This window comes from Catharus ustulatus, chromosome 3, assembly GCF_009819885.2.
Source record: "Catharus ustulatus isolate bCatUst1 chromosome 3, bCatUst1.pri.v2, whole genome shotgun sequence".
NCBI classification, from domain to species: Eukaryota; Metazoa; Chordata; class Aves; order Passeriformes; family Turdidae; genus Catharus; species Catharus ustulatus.
In genome coordinates, this window is record NC_046223.1 from 61,264,165 (window position 1) to 61,283,866 (window position 19,702).

The window sequence follows — 19,702 nt, forward strand, 5'->3', positions numbered from 1 at the left end:
AGTACATTAGCAATTTCTGTGTCTTCCACTGTATTGTGAGAAATGTTTTAAAGAAGAGAGAGGTTTCATTCCTCTTCTCATGTACAATAATCAGAGATTTGTAAGATAATAGTGATGTAATTAGATATAAAAGATTAGAAATGATATGATATGCAGTTCTCTGTGTGGGCATACAGATTTTGTCATTGAAGAAAACTATCAATGTTTCATTGGATTTGAGATCGTGGGAACTTTTTCTCTATTTTTCCACTTCAAAATCCATTGCTGATCACCTGTAGCCAGCCAGCTGCCCAGGTCCTCTACTGCTGGAGACTGCAGCAAGGATGCCTCAGTTCTCACAGTTCTTGCTCAGGCTGTGAGATCAGGGCCACATCACCACAGGGAGTGTGGCTGTCAGCACTGATGTAAGGTGGGTGCAGTGTGTTTGCTAGGTGAAGTGATGTAGGCAGGATGGATGAAGGAAGGACTGCTGTGACTGTAGGTGAAGTGAGATATGGTTTTGAGACCTTTGAGAGATATTTGTACAGGACAGAGCAGGGTGAGTAGGAACTTGCAGAGCACCAGCCCCTCTTGCAGCTGGTATTTTAATGGCTGCTTGGTCCTGCAGGTGTAGTAGGTGGAGTACAACGTCCTGAAGCAGAAGTTGTCTTGAACTGCAGTTGCCTGCACGTGGGGTGATATTTTCTGTCTTTCACACAGATCCCTCTGACAAGGGTTTGATGTACAGCAAGAGGTTTAGAAGGCCTTCCTCCTTCCACCCTCCCCCTCCAGAGCTCAGTAGCTTTCTACAAGAAAAACACAGCTATGGAGTTCTTACCCTGCAATTCTCAGTCTTTCCTCCCACATGCCTCTGGATGAGTGAAGCCACTGAGGGGACTCAGTACACCACTCCTCTCTTCAGTGTACCTCTGTGACAGAACAGGAGCTCCCTGATGTTTTTTTTCTCAACAAATTCATTGCACCAAATGATTGTTTTCCCAAACCTGCATTTCAAATTTATCTGGGCCAAACTTGCACTAGAACTGCTACATGAAATACATGTGATTGTTGCTAAGCTGTCCAATGCTGCTTTTTGGAAGTGGTACACCCATTTGTGATCTGCATAGTGCATGCACCCATTTCTGACTGCTATTATATCGGTATCATTAAGCTTCTTATTCATAGTCCCTTAAAAATAGAGCACCTTGTGCCTGCATTTTCTTTCCCATGTTTGTGAATTGCTTTCTAGTTCAGTTTTGCTTCATCTAAGATGAACAGATTTTATGAAAATTCCATTCTTTCATGCTATAGAGAACCATTTTTCAATAGAAAAGCTGTAAGCACTGGAGCCCCACTCCAAAAGAGTTCAGCTCACTTGACTTCAGGGTCTTTAGAGCAGGAATGATTCCTGTCAGCCTGCTAGATCTAAAAGGGAAGCAGTTCATGTGCAAACAGCTTTCCATCATTATCCTGGGAAGAATCCCACTGGGAGAATAAAGAGTAGCCATAGGAGAAAATTTCTGCAGTAATGGCATGTCATTCCCTTGACCCTCTGCTGAAGTGTTCATTTTTATTATAGATCAGGCAAGAAATATGACATTTTATTGTGTGAGATTTCCAGGCAAGCATTCCTCAAGAGGGTGCAGTTCTCATTGGGCAATACTCTACAGGACCATTCTAGAGAAAACAAGAAACTTCATTGTCATAACTTTAAGCCTAGCAAGCTATAAATTGTGAAGATCCTTTGTTAGATATTTTTTATTTAGTGCCCTTTGTGTGACTGAACTGATTTCCATACAGAGCATATTTGATTTATATATTAACCACATTGATTCTGATTATTCCAAGAAATGAAGAGTAGAGGTAGAGTTTGAAAGGATTGCCAAGGTTTTGGAACACCTTTTCCGTCCTGGAATTGGGGATTCTGTGGATGAAATTAAAATCTCATAGATTGAATCAGGGAACTCCCAACTTTGGCTGTAAATACCCTTTCATGTTACCAGTGTGACCATAGTGTTACTGAATCGATGCCTACTCTGGCAGCAAAGTTTATAGGTATGCACAGATGGCACTGTTTGGGATTTGCAATTCTTCACAGAACAGTATTTCACTGCGTGCATGCAGGTGCTGCTCTGCTGGTCTTGGTGCACACCGAGCTGCTTGGAGGAGTGGCGTGCTCAGGCCTCCAGCAAGCCAAACACACCATTCACACATTTCTTGAGAACAGTAATCTACCCTTAGAAGTTGCTTGAAGACTTCTCTAGCTTACAACAGTGATATTGGCAATAGGTCTTAGAATCAGCAAAATAAATGGCTTTAGTATAAATGAGATATGCTGGAGAAGGAGAGCTGAAACTGAAACAGAATGGACTAAGAACAAACACTGAAGGATCTCATTGCATTTATGGCACTGGGTATGTCTATGCTGGCTTTGTCCTCTCTGCTATGGGTTTGGTATGGACAGACATGCATCAGCCTCTGTCTACAGGCACACAGTTTGACAAGACATGATCAGGCTGATACTGAGCCACAGATGCCTATCTGAGCTCTGAAACATCCAAGCACTGTAGGGGCTGTATTTCAACAACCTCCACTTCCAATATGTGCAGAGTGCAAATATTCTTTCAGAAGGTAAGTCTGCTCACTACTGTCTGTGGAAGTCCCCTTCTATCCCTTGTTACATTTGGTGCAAACCCTATGTATTAATCTTAGTTCTATTTCAGCTCTGCTTAATTTTGTTTGATGCTCGCTGGACTCCTTTATATTTTTTGAAAGGCAACAAGTGATACTCCAGGCAGATTTGGCTAGCCAGTCTTCTACTACCCCTATGATGTGCTAGCTCTAAGTCTATCTCTTCCCAAAAGCATTCCTGTCAACATAACTGATTTCTCTTTTTGAGTATTTTTAGGTTAAAGCAAGCCTTAGGAAAGACAATGGGTAGTATACATATCAATAATCTGATGCCCAGAATAAAGTCAGCATTGAAGTTCACAGTCAAGGATTCTCAAAATCTACTTAAGTGGCTCCCCTCAAGTTTTCCATGGTCCACTACACAGAATTATCAGAGCAAGGAATCCTTTTGCTAGCAAATGCCATCCAGAATCAAATCTGTGATCACAAGTGCATCCTTATGCTTTCTTCTCTTTATTTTCTATTTCCATGACAAGCTGACATACTTCTCTGAACAGAGAAGAGGGAAAGTCAAGCTGGGAAGCAGAAAGAGACATCCTCACACTGAAGGTGCTACTGAAACATGCAGATGTTCCCAAAGAAAGACTATTCCCCTGTAAATTTGTGTCAAAAGTTCTGTGGTTTGACACTTGCTCAGATTCCCATGAAGAAATATCACCTAATTTAACTATTGTAGAGCAGAAGAACAATAACATCTTTATGAATTAGTGAAAGCAAGGGAATTGGCAAGATTAGAGGTGGTACATTTCGCTGTTTGCATATGATCAATAAACCTGTGGTGTTAACTTGCTCAGGAAGTCTGGACTACTCTTTAATGAGTAGGTGAGGGAAGTCCATAGTGAAATACATACATATTTTTCCCAACTAGACAAATGATGGCAAAGGATACCACAATAAGGTACAAGATATCTCAAAGAGAACAAGAAACATATTATTTCCTTTTTTTTACAGCTTGTTTGGAATTTGTTGGTGGCAACTGTGGCCAGTCAATGAGCAGTTTCCTGGTGTTACTTATCTGTCAAAGGAAAGGAAAGTTATTTCTCATGATGAAAACAACAGATGTGAGTTGTACCCTGGAAACTGAACCTCAAGTAAAACAAGTACTTCTTGAGAGTGAATAGTACAAAAACTAAATTAAGAACAATTTAAATTACATTTCTGGTTTTAAAAAGTTGAGACTTTTTTTACTCACTTCTCATGATCAATAATTTTCTTTGTTGACAGTAAGTTTCTGTGAGGAAGATAGGAAGCTATTGCAATATTGAAATAATTAAAAGTTTTGCTCTGTGTTTGGATGAGCACTTGCATCCATGTGAATGAAACCTGATTTGGTGCACAGTCTGTGTGCTGAAAGTGCAAACATGGACTCAAGTCATGCCTAACCGTGGCTACCCCAGCGTGTGTACAGAAAGTGCTCCCGTGTTTCCATCTGGGAAGTTCTGAACTGGACAGTATAAATGCACTGCACAGATGGCTAACATATGTGATCAGGAATGTTTTTGGGTGCATCAGACTGGATGTAAAGATTAACTCCTGTGAGTGCGTGCAGTGAGCCCGGGGTGTCTGGAGCGTCAGCTTTCAGCATAGCACTGGGAACTGCTCCAAGACGTCTGGACACGCAGCAACCCCTCAACAGCTACTGCTGCTGTCTGCTCTGGCAGCAGGACACCCCCTCCACCCTCTGGGAAAACCACCACATCCCTGTTTACCAACTGAGTTACATTTTGGGCTGCCTAAAAAGAGGGTACATGACACAGGAAGAAAGATAAGTAGTTGCCATAAACACAGAAAAAAAACCACAAAAAGCCCCTGTGTTCAAATCATTGCACAAATGTCCAGGTGTAATGGGTCTAGCTGAGATGGAGTTCATTTTTCCTAGCACATTAAAAGAAAAATATGAAAAGGAGGAGGAGGAGGGTGGGAATTTGTTCTTTACAACACTGGTTTTCTGGAGCAACTGCTACAGGTGCTGGAGCTCTGCTTCCCAGAAAGTGGCCAAGTATCACTTGTCAATGGGAACTAGAGCATAAAACCATCAGCTTTTCCCTTTGCTTATGAGTGCACAGCTTTTCACTTTTGCTTTCGTAAACTGTCTTATCTCAAACTACGAACTGTTTTCCATTTTATTTTCTCTCCCTAGTCCAGATGAGATGGGGATATGAGAGAGCAACTTGGTGGGCACCTAGCATCTAACTAAGGTTGATCTGCCACAACAGATAAATCATTTATTCTTAAGTTTTCTTGGGATTATCATTTTAGATAGAAATTAACTCTTTTTAAAGAAAATTTTTTAGAATAAATGTTCTCACCTTAAATATTTTGCCGTTGTGCTTTTGCAGCTCTAGATGGTTAATTGGCATGGAATAATATAGCATAGTCAGATTAAAAAGACCACCTTTAGCTTTTTAATTTGTAGGAGCAGTTCTTATTCTCTACTTCTTGTCCAGATGCAGAAGTAGAACTGGGCTCTTGCCCTTCATGTACAGCTTATCTGCATTTGTAGAACTACTGCAGGAGCATAATCAACATCCTACTTAAATTCAGTAGTAAAAATAATTCTGTTAGCTTCATATTGAGAAAGACATTGGGAGACTACATACAAGTGAGTGAACCTGCCAGAAATCTAGGACAGTGTCTTGCTGTGATATTGGAGTCTTTAAAGCCAAGTGATATATTTTCTCTCAGCTTGGTCAGTCCAAACATCAGATTGTAGGAAGTTTTTGTATTTTATTTTTTCTGCTGCTGTCCAAGAATGCAAGTTTATCCCTTCTGGAGAGACAGTTGGACCAATCATCTTCTGAAATAAAATTATGAAAGAAATATTCATTCCATGACAAATTCCAAGGTTTAAAATTTTTGTGGGATTTTTTTCATTTTGTTTTATTTTTTTATAAATTATTTTCACACACAAGAAAATCAGCCTCACACAAGAGCTGCACTCCGCAGCTGGATCTGCTTCCAAGACTCAGTCTGAAGGTGGGGTATGGACTTTGGATATTTTTAGCCACAAAATATGTGAACTACAAAAGTATGTAAACTACACATATATTTGCCTGTTCTTTCAAAGGAATTCTCTTCATTGCAGTAAAAAAATATTGCCCACAGAAGGTTGGCAGAGTAGTAGTCCATGTCCCAGCAGATGCCTATGGAATGTTGCTGGCTGCTCTGCATGCTAAAATGTGTGGCTTTATAAATAGTGTTAAAATATTCAACTCTAGTTTAAAAAAAAAAGTTCAAAAAACATTCATTTATTTGCCCCAAGGCACATGTAGTATGGACTATAAACAATGCACTAATAAATCAGCCATTCCCCAAACGCTTTTCTCATCTGCTGCTTTAAAAATGTGACCAGAATGGTTTCAGTTAGGTCAAACAGGACCATTTGCTAATGAAAACAAAATTAGGGAGAGTGTGGTTAATGCAACATGCTAATTCACCAATTTCATATCTAATTATGAATGTAGATTTCCTAGATTTAGGAAAGCACTTAGATGAAGATATAAGCAATTTTGTCTTCAAGACAGGGTATAAATACAGTACTCTATTTTAGCTAAATCTGTACCAGTTATTTCTTATTAGCTAATTTTAACTGCTACTTTGCTTAACATGTAAGCTCTTTGAACAATTCTTGAAAATAAACTTAGTCCTCTTAGACTTGAAAAGCTCAAGGACAATTCAGGTGGTTTGAGTATAGCCCAAGATGATCAATTTTGAGAGATACTTCAATCAAAGAGAATTTTAAGGTATGCTTAAAGCTAATAATGTTCTTATTTTTCTTTCTTAAGAAAAAGTTATTGTTCTATTAAAATTATTGCACATACAGCTAATAAAGTCTTTTCCTTACTCTAGCATATTTCAATTGATGATCTAAAAATATGTTTTAAAGGTGTGTGCATAAAGCAATTAAATATTAACTATTAATTAAAAAGCAATGAAGTAGTCCTCTAAAATGAATAGCTACTTAGCCTGAATTATAAATATTCTTAACAAGATGTACATGAAATTACCTTTTCTTTGAAGATTTATAGTGATTGAATCTGCATTTTCTCAAAATAGTTATTGAAAACTATTCTACCTTTGTTCTTACTGTATGAACTTGGTTCATCACACCACTTGATAGTCTAGGTCTGAAATCCAACTGCTTCCTAAATTAAATGGTTTGCTGCAGTTGCACAGTATTTCTGTGCCTCAGTGGAATGTCTGCCCATCACATGCAATGGTCACCTGTGAATGCTCATCCTCCAAGGCTTTTGTAGTTCATCTCTCCTTCCCTGCTGTTCACCACTTGTATGTCACCACTGGTGCGCATTTAGCTATGAACTCTGAGTCAACAGCCCTGCTTCAAAAAATGTCTCTTTCTTTTCCTTCTCCAGCTCCTTTCTGCTTAGAATTTCTATTTTTAATCCCCACAATTTTGCATCCTGAATGACTTAAGGTCAACTTAAGTGTAGTCTAACTAAAACTAACCTTTTTTCATCTTACTTCCAAAACCTTTTCTGCTCATTCTTTCTGTGCTTGCCAAAATGATCCTTTTTCTTATAATCCAAACAATCTTTGATTCTTCCTTTGATATATCTCTTCAGAGTCTAAATATAAGTAAACAGTCAGACACACATAAATTATTTTGTCCATCTTTGCAAAGAGTACAAGTATCATTTATTGAAATACAAAATTTTGCATAGCTGTCTTGTTTGTATTTTGGAAGTGTCTCCTTTAGTCTTGTGATTAATTTAATAGCTTACCTTTAAGTAAAATTACTCATAAAGTTCTTTTTATGTCACCTTTAAAAAGATTTTACTACAAGAGCAATTGTAATAATGCCATCATAATATAGCGTTTCCAAATCCTTCTTCATAACTCCTTTTCTTCCTTACACATTTCCCTTTATTATTATTATTATTATTGTTATTATTATTACCATCTTTATCCTCCTCCTCATCTTCATTATCATCATCATTAGCATCTTTCACATAGTAAGTATTTGGAAAAAATTGTTGAGAGTTCAGGTGATATACACTGCCTTTCTTGTTTTTCAGCAAAGTTCTGGTAATAAGTGCGCAAACAATAATGCAAAAAATATATTAAACTCTTTGGCAGCCAGGTTTCAGTGGTTAGCATCTTTCTTTGGAGCTGTCTTCATGCCAAGAGGATCTGTGCTTGGTGTGGGAACAGTTTTGTTGAATTTATAATGCTTCTTTGTTTTGGAGGGAAAATAAACGCCTTTTGAACCAGCTTTAAAACATGTGTTGCAAGGATTCATGAAAGAAATAGATTTTTTTATTGTCAGATTGAACAGGTCAAAAGGTGAAACTGCAACTATGTTAGGTTCTGATTGACAGACTTTGCTGTAGCGTATCTGCCTGTGTGATTCCCCAGGGCTGTTCAGCTGAGAAAGTGTTGTATGATCAAACCTGCTCTCAGTGGCTTGGGTAACAACAAGGGGAGTCAGGGCAAGGACGGTAGCTCGCTGCAATTTCATTTTTCTTAGTTCATCTGGGGTTTTTTGGTTTTTTTCCTAAGTCCCCATTTCCTGAGAGGAAAAATCCACAACTCAGTTTGAACCTAACCTTTCTTGAAATTAAAGCAAGCTAAGTTTCATGTTACTTTTTGGGTACACTTTTTCGATCTAAGGGTATCAAAACAAAGTCAAGGGGAGATATTGCTACTTAACTTCTAATGGAAGTGGTTCTGAACTGAGTATGAGATTCACATTACTAGAGCTTCCGCATTCACTCTTCTGCAGTCCTTGTACCACACATAAAAGAAAATTAGGAAGTGATGTTTGTGATACAAAATTAGGTAGAAACTTTACCAATGCTTCTGCTAGAAGCAGAGCTTTCATCAGATCTCCCTTTTGGGATTTTTCCCTGTTTAGCTCATCACAGTTACCCTATAGTGAGCATTCACTTGTCTTCTACATGTATGTCATCTCTCTTTTCAATTCTACTGAGTTTGATTGAAATTTGCTGATGGGTTCAAATGTACTTTTAGTGCAATGTCTGATGGACAGGTACACACAAAAAGATCTCCAAATCATTGGTGTTTCAGGAAAGAAATCAGACTAAAAGACTATGAAATAAAATATCCACCTCCACCCTGTCCTAAAAATTGAGGTATAAACTGAGCAATCTTCTGCAAGAAGGTTTTCTTCTGAAAAAAAAAAAGCTCTGGTAAGTCTTGGACGCCCAATATGGGTTCTGGTACTGCTCATGATTTTACGTTAATGTCCCCTCTGTCCAACTGTGACAGTTATCAGTACACAGTGTAGAATAATCCTATGCAGATAAAATATGGTCCTCAACAAATAACTTAAGACAATCATGAAATAAATTTATGGATCGTGATTGTCCCATGCATATTTTCAACATAATTTGGTGTCAAATATCAACATAAATCAACACAAACACAGTTGTTTAAATATAATCACTGTTTAGAGAGCATTAGCTGTTGTCTAACTTCTACTTTATATCTAGAGCAACAGATAAAGGGAATTAATTTACTATATGAAAATGCTCAAACAGTTTAAATTCTGAGAAATATTTAAACACTGAAAAATCTTAAAGTTCTATGAGCTGCATTCCTCTTTGATTTGCGTTCCTTTTTGAGCTGTATTTCTCTTGGAACTCTTGCTCTGCCTCGATGCTCATCCTCTTTAGACTTGTGTTTTTTGTACAGGTATGAAAAAGTGCTATGCAATTTAACCATAGGACTCTTGAAAAACAAGTCTGTATGACATTGTTTGTTTGCCTCTGAAAGGTTCTCCTGTTTTCCTCCATTATATAAATACTGAATACTAAAAAATGAAAGTCTTGAAATGCAGGCCATGTGATAAAAGTTTAACCAGACAGGTGAAAACTTGGTTTAATAGCAGATCTCTTCAAAGAAATTTCAGATTTGGTTTTTCTGTTGTATAAACAGTAGCAAATAAAAAGCAGCCTTTCCATAGTTTACTGGGTTGCAAATATAATTTTATGTTTTACATTAGCAATTAAATATATAAACTATCAAGGTTAAAGTTAAACATTAAACTTTGGCCTTTTGGTGGGTAGATTTATTGGTTTATTACTAGCTCTGCTTGAGCATCATCATTTCTCTGATCTGTGAGCTTGCATTAATTACTTACTTCAAAAATAGTGACTGTATTTCCTTTACATGTGGCCAGTGCATTACAACCTGCACACTGACTCTTGAATTTTGTTGTTCCTAAAGGCAGGGACAGAGAGAAGCATCCTAAACTCTCTGTTCATTCCACTTGGTACTCTATAAGCTGCATTTTGCCATTTCTTTGCTTTCTATTATCCGTGCAGATGACTTGATATTATGGTGGTAGTTGTAACCAATGTATGCATCTGAATTAATGCTGCAGATCAACAGAAGACAATTTGCAGAACTATCTAATTGATGCTGAGGATCTGACATCCAAAATCACACACATGCCATGGTTTTTCAGGCTTCAGACCAACTATTGCCTGGCAGCAGGTGTGACTTGTGCTGGAGAGTGCTAACTGTGGTCCCATTGTTTAGCTGTGGGAAAAAACAAGTTCATTAATCCTAAACCAGTTCCATTATGCAAACCAAAGTACAGGAATCGAGTATGACTGTCATATTCACTTCCAGAGCACAGTCCTGGCTCAGTAGAACTCTGAAGTGGATACATGCTGTCTCAGAAAAAAGATCTGCCTAGACAAGTATCCTCTCCCATAGAAGCTTAGGGGAAGGATGCAGGGAGCAGGATGAGTATGTGGTGATTCTCAAGAAATATTGATGTCCACAGACAACACAAATTCACTGAAATGGTAAATTCTGAGTCAAGATTATGGAGAGGCCTCTTTGTGAGGGTTCACAGGTCCCAAGAGTGCTTTTCCACAATTTTTCTTATTAAATCCATCCTAACAGCAGCTCTGATAATATGTAAACACTCTGCATGTGCCCATTTATAGAGCTTTAGAGCTTTCACTTTCACTTTTTTTCCTTCACATCAGTGTCTTCAGGCATTTCCAATGGTGTAGCCAAAGTGTCTCACATTGGATCTCTAGAAGGAAGCAGACCCAGGGCTTACTGGTCATGTAGCTCCACTGCGCTAACAGAACAATATTTGGACCGGAATGTGTTGGAATGATGACTGTGGTCTCCAAGTCAGGCATGCCTCATCTCTTCCAAACAACATTCTTGTACAGATTAGAGGATAATCTGACAGGCAGGCCCAGCCAATTAAAACAGTAATTGAAATAGCTGAGAGTGTTTTATTTGGCAGAAACTGATTGTTCTGCTTCATTTTTTAATGAACAAACAATCAGGGTCAATCCTAATAGTTTGATTAATATAAGAAGTTATTTTTCTGTTAAGATAGTTTCCCATCTTGGGTTTCTAAAATAAAAAAAAAAAAATAGAAAAGACAGAAAGAAAAGATTCCTTAGGCCCTTGGTGGGACATTATAAACATTGGTCAATGAATAAAATCCTGAAATGATGGTGAAACCACAAAAAGCAAAACAGTTCCCCTTTTGGCTAGAGGTAGGCAAAGGTATTTCAGATGCAAGGAAGGGGGAAACCTCAGGAAGCCCAGACTCATTAAAGGATTGAGGTTCATTTTCCTGAGTCTCAGAAACATTTAGGAAAACAACATTAAACAAAAAGCAAACTAAAACTTCCCCTGCAAGTTCTATAGCCTTATTGAGTCTCCTGCAAAAAACCAAGGACTTTCTTTCATTCCACTTGCTTTTCACCAACCCTGCACTATAAAGAAAAAAACCAAGAAAAAGAACCCAGTCCAAAAGCAAAATTTCAGTGAGGAAAGTAAATGTATTTTAAACAACTGGCACACATCACTAATTGACAGCTGCCTAGTGATTTACAGGAGGCAGCCTGTTAGCACTGGTACAGGGCCAAGTGGTACCCACATCACTGAGAGCATCTCAGCTGCTGCTTGGGCATGGAGAGCTCAGACTCTCCTTCCTACTGTTGCCAGTTTAGGAAAGCACTGGTATTCATCAAAGTACTTAGGCCACATGCTTAATTTTAGGCATGTGCTTTCCTCAAAGAGATGTATGTGAACATGTGCTAGGGATTTAAACACGCACTAGAGTTTTTAATGGAATTGTCCCTTCCAGGAATGGCATACATCTGAAGGCAATATGGGAAGTACTGACTGCCAAGATGAAGACTGTGTCTTTTCTGTGGGTGAGTTGTGGATTTGAGTTCTCAGACCAGCTATTTTGGCACCTTGCAGAAGGAAATTAAAAATGTCAACTGTTTCCTGGCGATAACATGTGTGAGTAACAATACATGGTGTTCAGTCAAGGGCTGGAATGATGCATTCAGCAATTCTGACAAGGAATACAAACACTGATCTGGGTAGTTTAGTCTGAAGGGAGGGTGGCTGAGGGAACCACCGCATGTGTTGAATTCAGTAATTAAGTGCCTTCAAATATTTTCATTTTCGATAAGTACGTGTTAGGTTTACCAGTATTACATGAATATAGGGGTAAGTTGGCTTAGTCAGGGATGTCACTCCCAAATGGTGGAAACGCTTTTCTGTGCCTTACATTAATTAATAAAATTTAATACACATTAAAGCCTATCTTCTGGGGACTGATATTCCATGTTGTGAAAATCCTTGTAGACTTTTTCCATTGGTCCTGTCTGATTTCCTGATAGCAAGAATAAAATATGCATTGAACTCCAAGTAGCAAGACCTCTTTTCTTTTACAGTCCCATTGCTATAAAGGGGGTTTTGCAATTTAGCTGTAAAAAGGATTAATCACAGGAGTACTAAAAATATGCTGATGAACTGATATTGTCAATGAGCTGGAGTGGCTGGTCTGGACCATGTTACATGCAATGAAATGAGGTCACATGTCTGGCTAGCTATGAATCCTCCTCTCGTCTTCCTCACTAGTCATACTGTAGATTTTGTGGAAAATATTGTGGGAAATACCACATCTGCATCAACTGCCCATTCCACAGGGACAGTGTATTCAACATGGATGAGTCCCTCCAGTTAAGGATTTCATTCAAATTAGGCCCAAGATTCTGGTGAGTTCTTCTTTAGAATAATTTGAGATTTGATTTTGATTTTTACCTACAGAAACTGCTGCTCCCACCATTTCTTCATAGCTTGTTGATCAAGAGTTCTCATGGCTGGAATACTCCAATGCCATGTCACTATCTGCTCTAGGATTTTTCCATCATATCTGTCTCCTTCTGCCCCTTTCCTTTGGCTTATTCCAAAGCCTATTGTTATCTTTCCAAAGGTCAAAAGTTCAAACACTGAAAAATTATAGTGTATTGCAGGAAAGCTGTAAGAGGAGTGCAACCAAATGTCCTGACACCTGTATTTCCACCTGTTTTCCCTGTGTAATAAACACAGCCAGGATTATTCATATTCTAATTGCTACTTAAAGACCACAATTCCATGCTCTGACTGAATGAACACTGGGGTTTTGGATGTGAGAACCTTATTCTATTTATATAAACAACGAGGATGTATCATTGCGCAATCGTTTTGTTGATATCTAATTAGGATACTTAGACTGTTTTTCTATGCTCAGGATGGCTTAATAGGATTACCTTATTATGAAAGAAACATTTATCCTCAAGTTCAAGAGGTGTTTATTAAAGACTCATGTGCTACACCACAGAATGACCTTTACCTCAGGATGTGTGTGCCCTGTGTCAGATATAGTTTGTACTGAAAATATCATCAGATTTGCCTCCATTTGATATAAAATGCTTTTCTGGAGACAACAGAACAAACAGCTTTCCCAGTGAGCTGTGCTTCTTAGATTGTACTTGAGAGAGCTACATCATGTTTGAGATTTTTGCAGTAATATGATAAAGTAATATGATTATAATAAAATAAAGTAGAAGCAATTCTATTCTTTTAAACAGACTTGTTGCATACCATAGCATTTGAAACTGGCAGGTGGAAAAGAAACCACATTAATGAATTGTACTATGAAAGAATACTTTCATTTCTAATGCCTTTCATTTGAGGATCCCAATACACTTTCCAAACTTGCATTACCTTTCCTAGCATGTTTGTGAGTATCTGAAGCCTTTTTAATTCACATTTTAAAAATGAGAGAGATTACAGACAGATAGATAGATAGACAGACAGACAGATGAACCAGCCTAGTGAGGGATATACATCTTCTGCAATCTGTGAATGTGAGAATGTTCATTCTGAAAAAAATCCAAACTGTGGTCCTTATTTACCTGCTCTAAACAAAATTTAGGTATTATTTTCCTTATTGAATAATCACAAGCAACATGGGAAAACTAATTTAATTTAGATTGTGTCCAAAAGGAGAGAGAAAAATCTACATTTTATCACCATGACCATGTGCTCTTGCAGTATTTTAAAACTTTGAAGACAATTGAATTTCTAATAATACTCAGGAGCATGTGGCAGCATCATTGTGTTGACAGTTTTTAAACCAAAACTTTGTGATAGGTTTTCAGTCTCTGAATCCAAAACTACATGCATAAATAGATTTCCTGCTGGTTCAAAAATGCTTATTTTGAAGTGTAACAGTTGAGCCAGTGTAATATAATGGGACTGGAAACTCAAATTCTTCAGGCTGCCTCTGCTGCCTGTAAACCACTCCTGTAAATATGATGTTGTTGCTCTCCCTCCATGTGTTTTTTGCAGATAATAATCAAAGAAACAGAAAACCAATTAAAAAGTCTTTTCAGCCTACTGTGTTTCCTGTTGCCCAATATTCTTCTTAAGGCCAGTAGTTAATGAACCATGAACTGATGCTGCACTATTTGTCTTTTTGGTAACATCTGATAAGATCTGAACAGCCTTCCCAGCAACTTAAACTTTTGCTGTCAGGAAACTGACAGTTTTAGTGCCAACTAAAAACTCCAAATAATATTATATGTTTAAATTCTGCAAACACAAAAGGATGCTTCAGTGAGTTTGGTTAAAATTTCATGAAAACCAATCCTATATCTTTCTAATGAAAGCAGTCTATCTGGCTGCTGAGCAAAGTTTGCTTTCACAGGGAAGCTGGCTTCCATGTAGTTGCAGCCAACAGGAGAATTATTATTCTCCAATTTACTTCCTTTATGTGTGTTGCCCATCTTTTTAAGTCATGTCCTATCATGAAGAGACCATTTGTTACACAGCATATTTCAAGGGAGCTGTTTCTGTCACCCTACACAAAGAAAGCACCATGGCTCTGGTTCCAGAGTCCATCTGTCTCTCCCAGGAGCAAGAAATAACTTCACTTGTAACTTGCATTTTAAAAGCAGGTGTAGAGTAGTGAAGAAAAAAAACTGAAGGAAGGGAAAAAATGGAATGAAAAATGTTGGTCTAGGGAGTGGAGGCCAGAGGCAAGGATTCAGCAGGGAAGGAACACAGATTGTCTTTGATAAAAGTTGTAAAGGTCATCTTATTCCAGTTGTTGTACCCACCATTGCCAAACTGTGGAATAAATGTATAAAGCCTTCAAAACTTCTTCATTCAGCTAAACAAATACCAGATGGGAGAATCTCTTCTGTTTGGTTTTCAGCTGCTGCCTGGTGTCCCCATCAATTTATCTTATGATGCTATATGGTATCCAGATACTTGACAAATTACTCAAGTAGGCCCCTAGGCTCGTGTGCTATTGTCTCCCACAGCTTCAATCAGAGTGATGGTTTGACCCAACTGGATTACTTTTAAAATATTCTCCACTACAGATACTTTTTAAACACAGAGAAGTCATAATTCAATGATTCAATCTATTTTCCAGTGATTTGGAAAGCCCACATTAGGATGCATCATTTGATGGCAAGAGCTACTTACATCTACGTGCACTAAGATAAAATTGGGTAAGCCATATGTGTAGCTGGACTAATGGGAAGATTTACTCCACAGCTCCCCACCATCCTGCTCCTCCCTCAGCTGAATTTGGAGCCTGGCCAGTGATTCTCATCTGGAGTGCATGCCTCAATTTCTTCCCTACAGGAGTGTAGGGCTTACAGTAGGAAACACTATGCTTACCTTCTTCTTACTGGCATGAAAACATGAGTGGAGCACTCACTAGATAATGGTCTTTTATCAGGAACCACAGTTTCTGATGCAGTCTCTGGAAATGTATGTGTCATAAGGACACTGCTCTAATAATGCTTGTAAACATTAATCAGTTTCATAGATGCAGTCCTATCAATTGCTCCACTGTGGTATCCACTGATTGCTCCTAAAGAACACTCGTCTCCCATTCACTAATATTGTAAAAAAGATTGTCCTGTATTGTTGGTTATCCTTAGATTTTGGGGAGGAAAAATCACTGAACTCTTTGTTCTTGCAGCTTGCATCTCTTCTGCACTTCCTTCAAAGACGGATTTCACTCTTCTCCTTGGGAAAATCCCTGAACTACATCTCTCTTCATGTATACACTGTATGAGTACAATGGTATGCCTAAAATTTCATAGATTTCTGAATAAAAAGTTTCCATACTGAAATTTAATGGATGCATATTTGCAGAAGTAAATAAACCATTTATGCCTTTTAAGAGATATGAGTTGATGAGTCTTCTGAAGTTCACTAAATTAACAGGGCTCAGACAATCTAAATTAACAGAGCATGGACAATCAATACTCACAATATCCCGTGTGTGTTGTAAATCTGATTATTTGTTTCCACCTGTGCCTGCTGACTCTTACTCCATCACTGTGCATGTCCAGCTTTGCTCCATCTTCTCTCCAGCCACGCTTTAAGATATCAGTCAGACACTTCTAAACTCTTTGTCTTTTAAGCTGAGCAAATGCATCTCCTTCCACCTCTCTTTGTGCGTTAAGTGGTCCAGGCTACTGACCAGTTTGGTGAACCTATGCTGGACTCTCCAGCATGTTCATGTCTTGTACTGTGGAGACCAAAACTAGACTCTGCACTCCAGGTGCAGTCATACAAGTGCCATGGAGAAGCAAATAATCACTTCTCTTGACTTACTGCTCTGATCTTAAACAACCACCTAAAACCAGGTTCTGCTGATCCCTCACCCTTTATTTCCACACGACCTCTTCCTGTGCTGATGTTAGTTTGTGGGTACATGTGAACCAGATCAAATCCTATACACTTTGGTTTATTTTCTGTACACATCATCAGTAAATATTTTCACCACTGTAAATGCTGACTGGTCCCCTTTCTTCAGGGGGATCAGCTTGTCTGAAAAACATAGTATGAAGTGTGACAGAGCATGAGATGCTGCAAAGAGTACAGATGTAAAACAGGATGATGTATGAAGAAACAGAGTGAGATGTATCAACATTTATTCCCACTAGACTAATTCCCTTTTATAAAAGTCACAGTGTTTTGGGAACATTTAGCTGCAAAGAGGAATAGGGGCTGGTCCAGACTTCTCACCTCAGAAAGAAAGGAGAATTTTGTCTCTGACTTCAACAGTAGTAAATCCACAGATCCTCTGCCAAACCATACAGTGAATAGGGAGTAAAATGTGTCACAGCCACTGCTGTGTAATGCACAGCTGCCATTAACACCCCTTAGTGTGATGGTCATAGACCATCCTCTGAATGGAATAAAAAGTCCTTTTGCAACTTCAAGACATAAAAGGGAAAAATACTATATACTTTGCTTGTCCTAGGGAGCAAAATGAATACAGATAGGAAATAAAGTAGGCTTTAAGCCCAAAAAAACCTGCCAGTTCTTTGGAACAACCTAAGAGTTTCAGCTGCTCCCCACACTCTGGAATCTGTCGTGGAGAAAGGAATTTGCAGAGTCTGAAAGAAGAGGCAATGCCACACTGCCTGCCCCTAGCAAGGACTGCTGGAGGGACTCCACAAAATAACTTTTATGTCAGGGAATAATTATTTTGTACTGAGACAGAAATTGTCTCATTTAAATAACATTTTTCCTACATTACTTTCTCAAGGCCTAAGGGCTGCTCTTCCAAAAAATGAGATTTTTGGCAGCCCTGGAGCTTTTCTCGTATTTCTGTCTGTCCTACTCATACTATAAACAGTATTCTTACAAAATAATTTCTAGACTACAGTTTCTTCATCAGTCCACTGGAGAAGAAAGGAAAAAAAATCTATGTTTTATGTAACTTAGCAGCTGCAGACAGTTACTCGCTTGTGCTGTATTAGTCTACCTTTTGTTACTCAAATAGTCGAACTCTATGGGATTGGATTATTCAGATGTCAGATGAGATGTTTGAACAGCCACTTTTGGCATTAAAAGCTACAGAAAGAACTATTATTTCAGTATCATAAACAAAGCTATTAAATACAAATTGAAAGTGTCTGTATGCACCCTTTAAAGTTTTTGTACTGGATTGGAGTCACTCATCAGACTGAATATATTTTATAGTCTGGGGACAAATTCAGGCTTCCTAGAGGCTGAAAGATATTGTGGCTGATAATCAACACATACTAGTAAGAATCCATGAGCAACAAAACTAGATTTGATGGAGCTGTGGGAAAAAATCTTTATAATTCTGCATTCAACTTCAAAAGCAAATACTAGTTTCTGTTCACTACTATATTCAGTTTGCATCTTACAGACACAAAAAATATTGATTAGATCAACAGTATTCCCTTTACTTTTATACCTGTACATTTGTGAGTAGCTGAACTACAATCCTTGACCTGCCTATAATAACAGATATTTTGCTTGAATCTGTGAGGGGTTTTGGCAACAGTGGTTTTATTAATTCATTTAAAACCTGTGAATATTTTTGCCCTGCACAGATTTCCAGGGATACATTGGATAGGTACTGAATGTAAATTGCCCCTCCTTCTGGCCAGGGAGGGTGACTGACGATTTAGCAGTCCTGTGATGCTCTAGAAACTCTCGAGGAGCAGTAACCCTCCAGGAGACACCAAAACAGAATGCAATCATTCCACCTCCTGTCTTGAGCCACAGCTCCAGCAGAACCATGAATCAGAGACACCCAATGCCCTAAGCACCATAGCACCTCCTCAGTCATTTCTTACTAAAATAAAATAAAAGGAGGTCTGCCAAGGTACCTTGAACTTTCTGCGCAGAAAGAAAAATGATCGTGCAAGCTGAAGCAATTAGAGGAGCTGTGAATGGCTCCATCAAACAGATGGCTAGAGGAACAGAGTCTTTCCCCATAGGTATTATAAATAATATTTTCATATTTTATATGTTCTATAAACAATTTCAAATGCAGTGGAGTTAGTGGGAATGAAGGGAAATATAAGAAGTGAGCAGGGTGGGAGTGCAGGGTGAGGGAGGATATGAAAGACGAGCTGTCTGAAATATGAAGATCATAAGTACTGGTGTGTCTGGTTATTTGAGTGTCCCTAGCAGTCAAATAATGAGCCTTCTTCATGTTTTGCCTTTCTGAACTTGGCTTGCTTAGACAAATTTGTAGGCATTAGGGTCTGTCTGGAGTTAGTTCCAAGATCTCTTTTTTTTTCCCCTTAACATTTTGCAGCTGAGGCAGCCTTGTGAAAAAGATGCTTTGAAGAGAAACATTACCAAATATGTCTTTTCTCCTGCCCATATCTTCTGTTTCCACAGGAAAAGGACGCAGGCAGAGGCAGCCCAATGGAAACACAGGAACATGCACCGTCACAGGGGGAGGAAGGCAAGTCCTGTCTGCAGCCCTGCTCAGAGAGGAAGCAGCTGAAAGTAAACGTCTTGAACATCCCTAAAAGGGGACGCTGACAACTTCACTTTTCTGCCAGGTCTCTAAAGGTTTTACTCAGCGCTTCCACCACCTCCAGCCACCCTTGGCCACTCCTGGCTGACCACCTTAGATGATTGTTTTGCTTTCCTCAGCTGCTCTTTGCAAAGTGCAGACAGCAAGGTCTGTCTATTTTTGTCGGGGACACCACTCGCACAGGCAGCATAACTGAACCCTGCGCTGTGAAATGCTTCCTGCCAGAACCTCAGCTGCAAAAGCAGCCACATAACCTGCTCACTTCTCTGTGTTTCCAAAGATTTTAGGTAGTCACAGAATGAGAGTAGAAGACAGCTGCTTGTTCCCTTCTACTGCTGCTTCTTTTCTGATACAAAATGTTAAAAATATCAACTGCATGTAAAAGCCCTAAGG

General features: G+C 38.7%; 1 long non-coding RNA gene across 5 annotated transcripts in view; it reads left to right on the forward strand.

The window, feature by feature from the left end:
- LOC116993356 overlaps nt 1-16,069 on the forward strand; it is a 49,160-nt gene extending 33,091 nt beyond the window's left edge. For 2 of the 5 annotated variants that reach the window (XR_004417277.1, XR_004417276.1), the window contains 3 exons: nt 11,780-11,940; nt 12,636-12,704; nt 15,413-16,069. This is a non-coding gene — a long non-coding RNA (uncharacterized LOC116993356). The remainder of the gene's footprint in view (nt 1-11,779; nt 11,941-12,635; nt 12,705-15,412) is intronic. The other 3 variants (XR_004417279.1, XR_004417278.1, XR_004417280.1) reach the window with 3 other exon arrangements.
- Nucleotides 16,070-19,702: the final 3,633 nt, after the last annotated feature.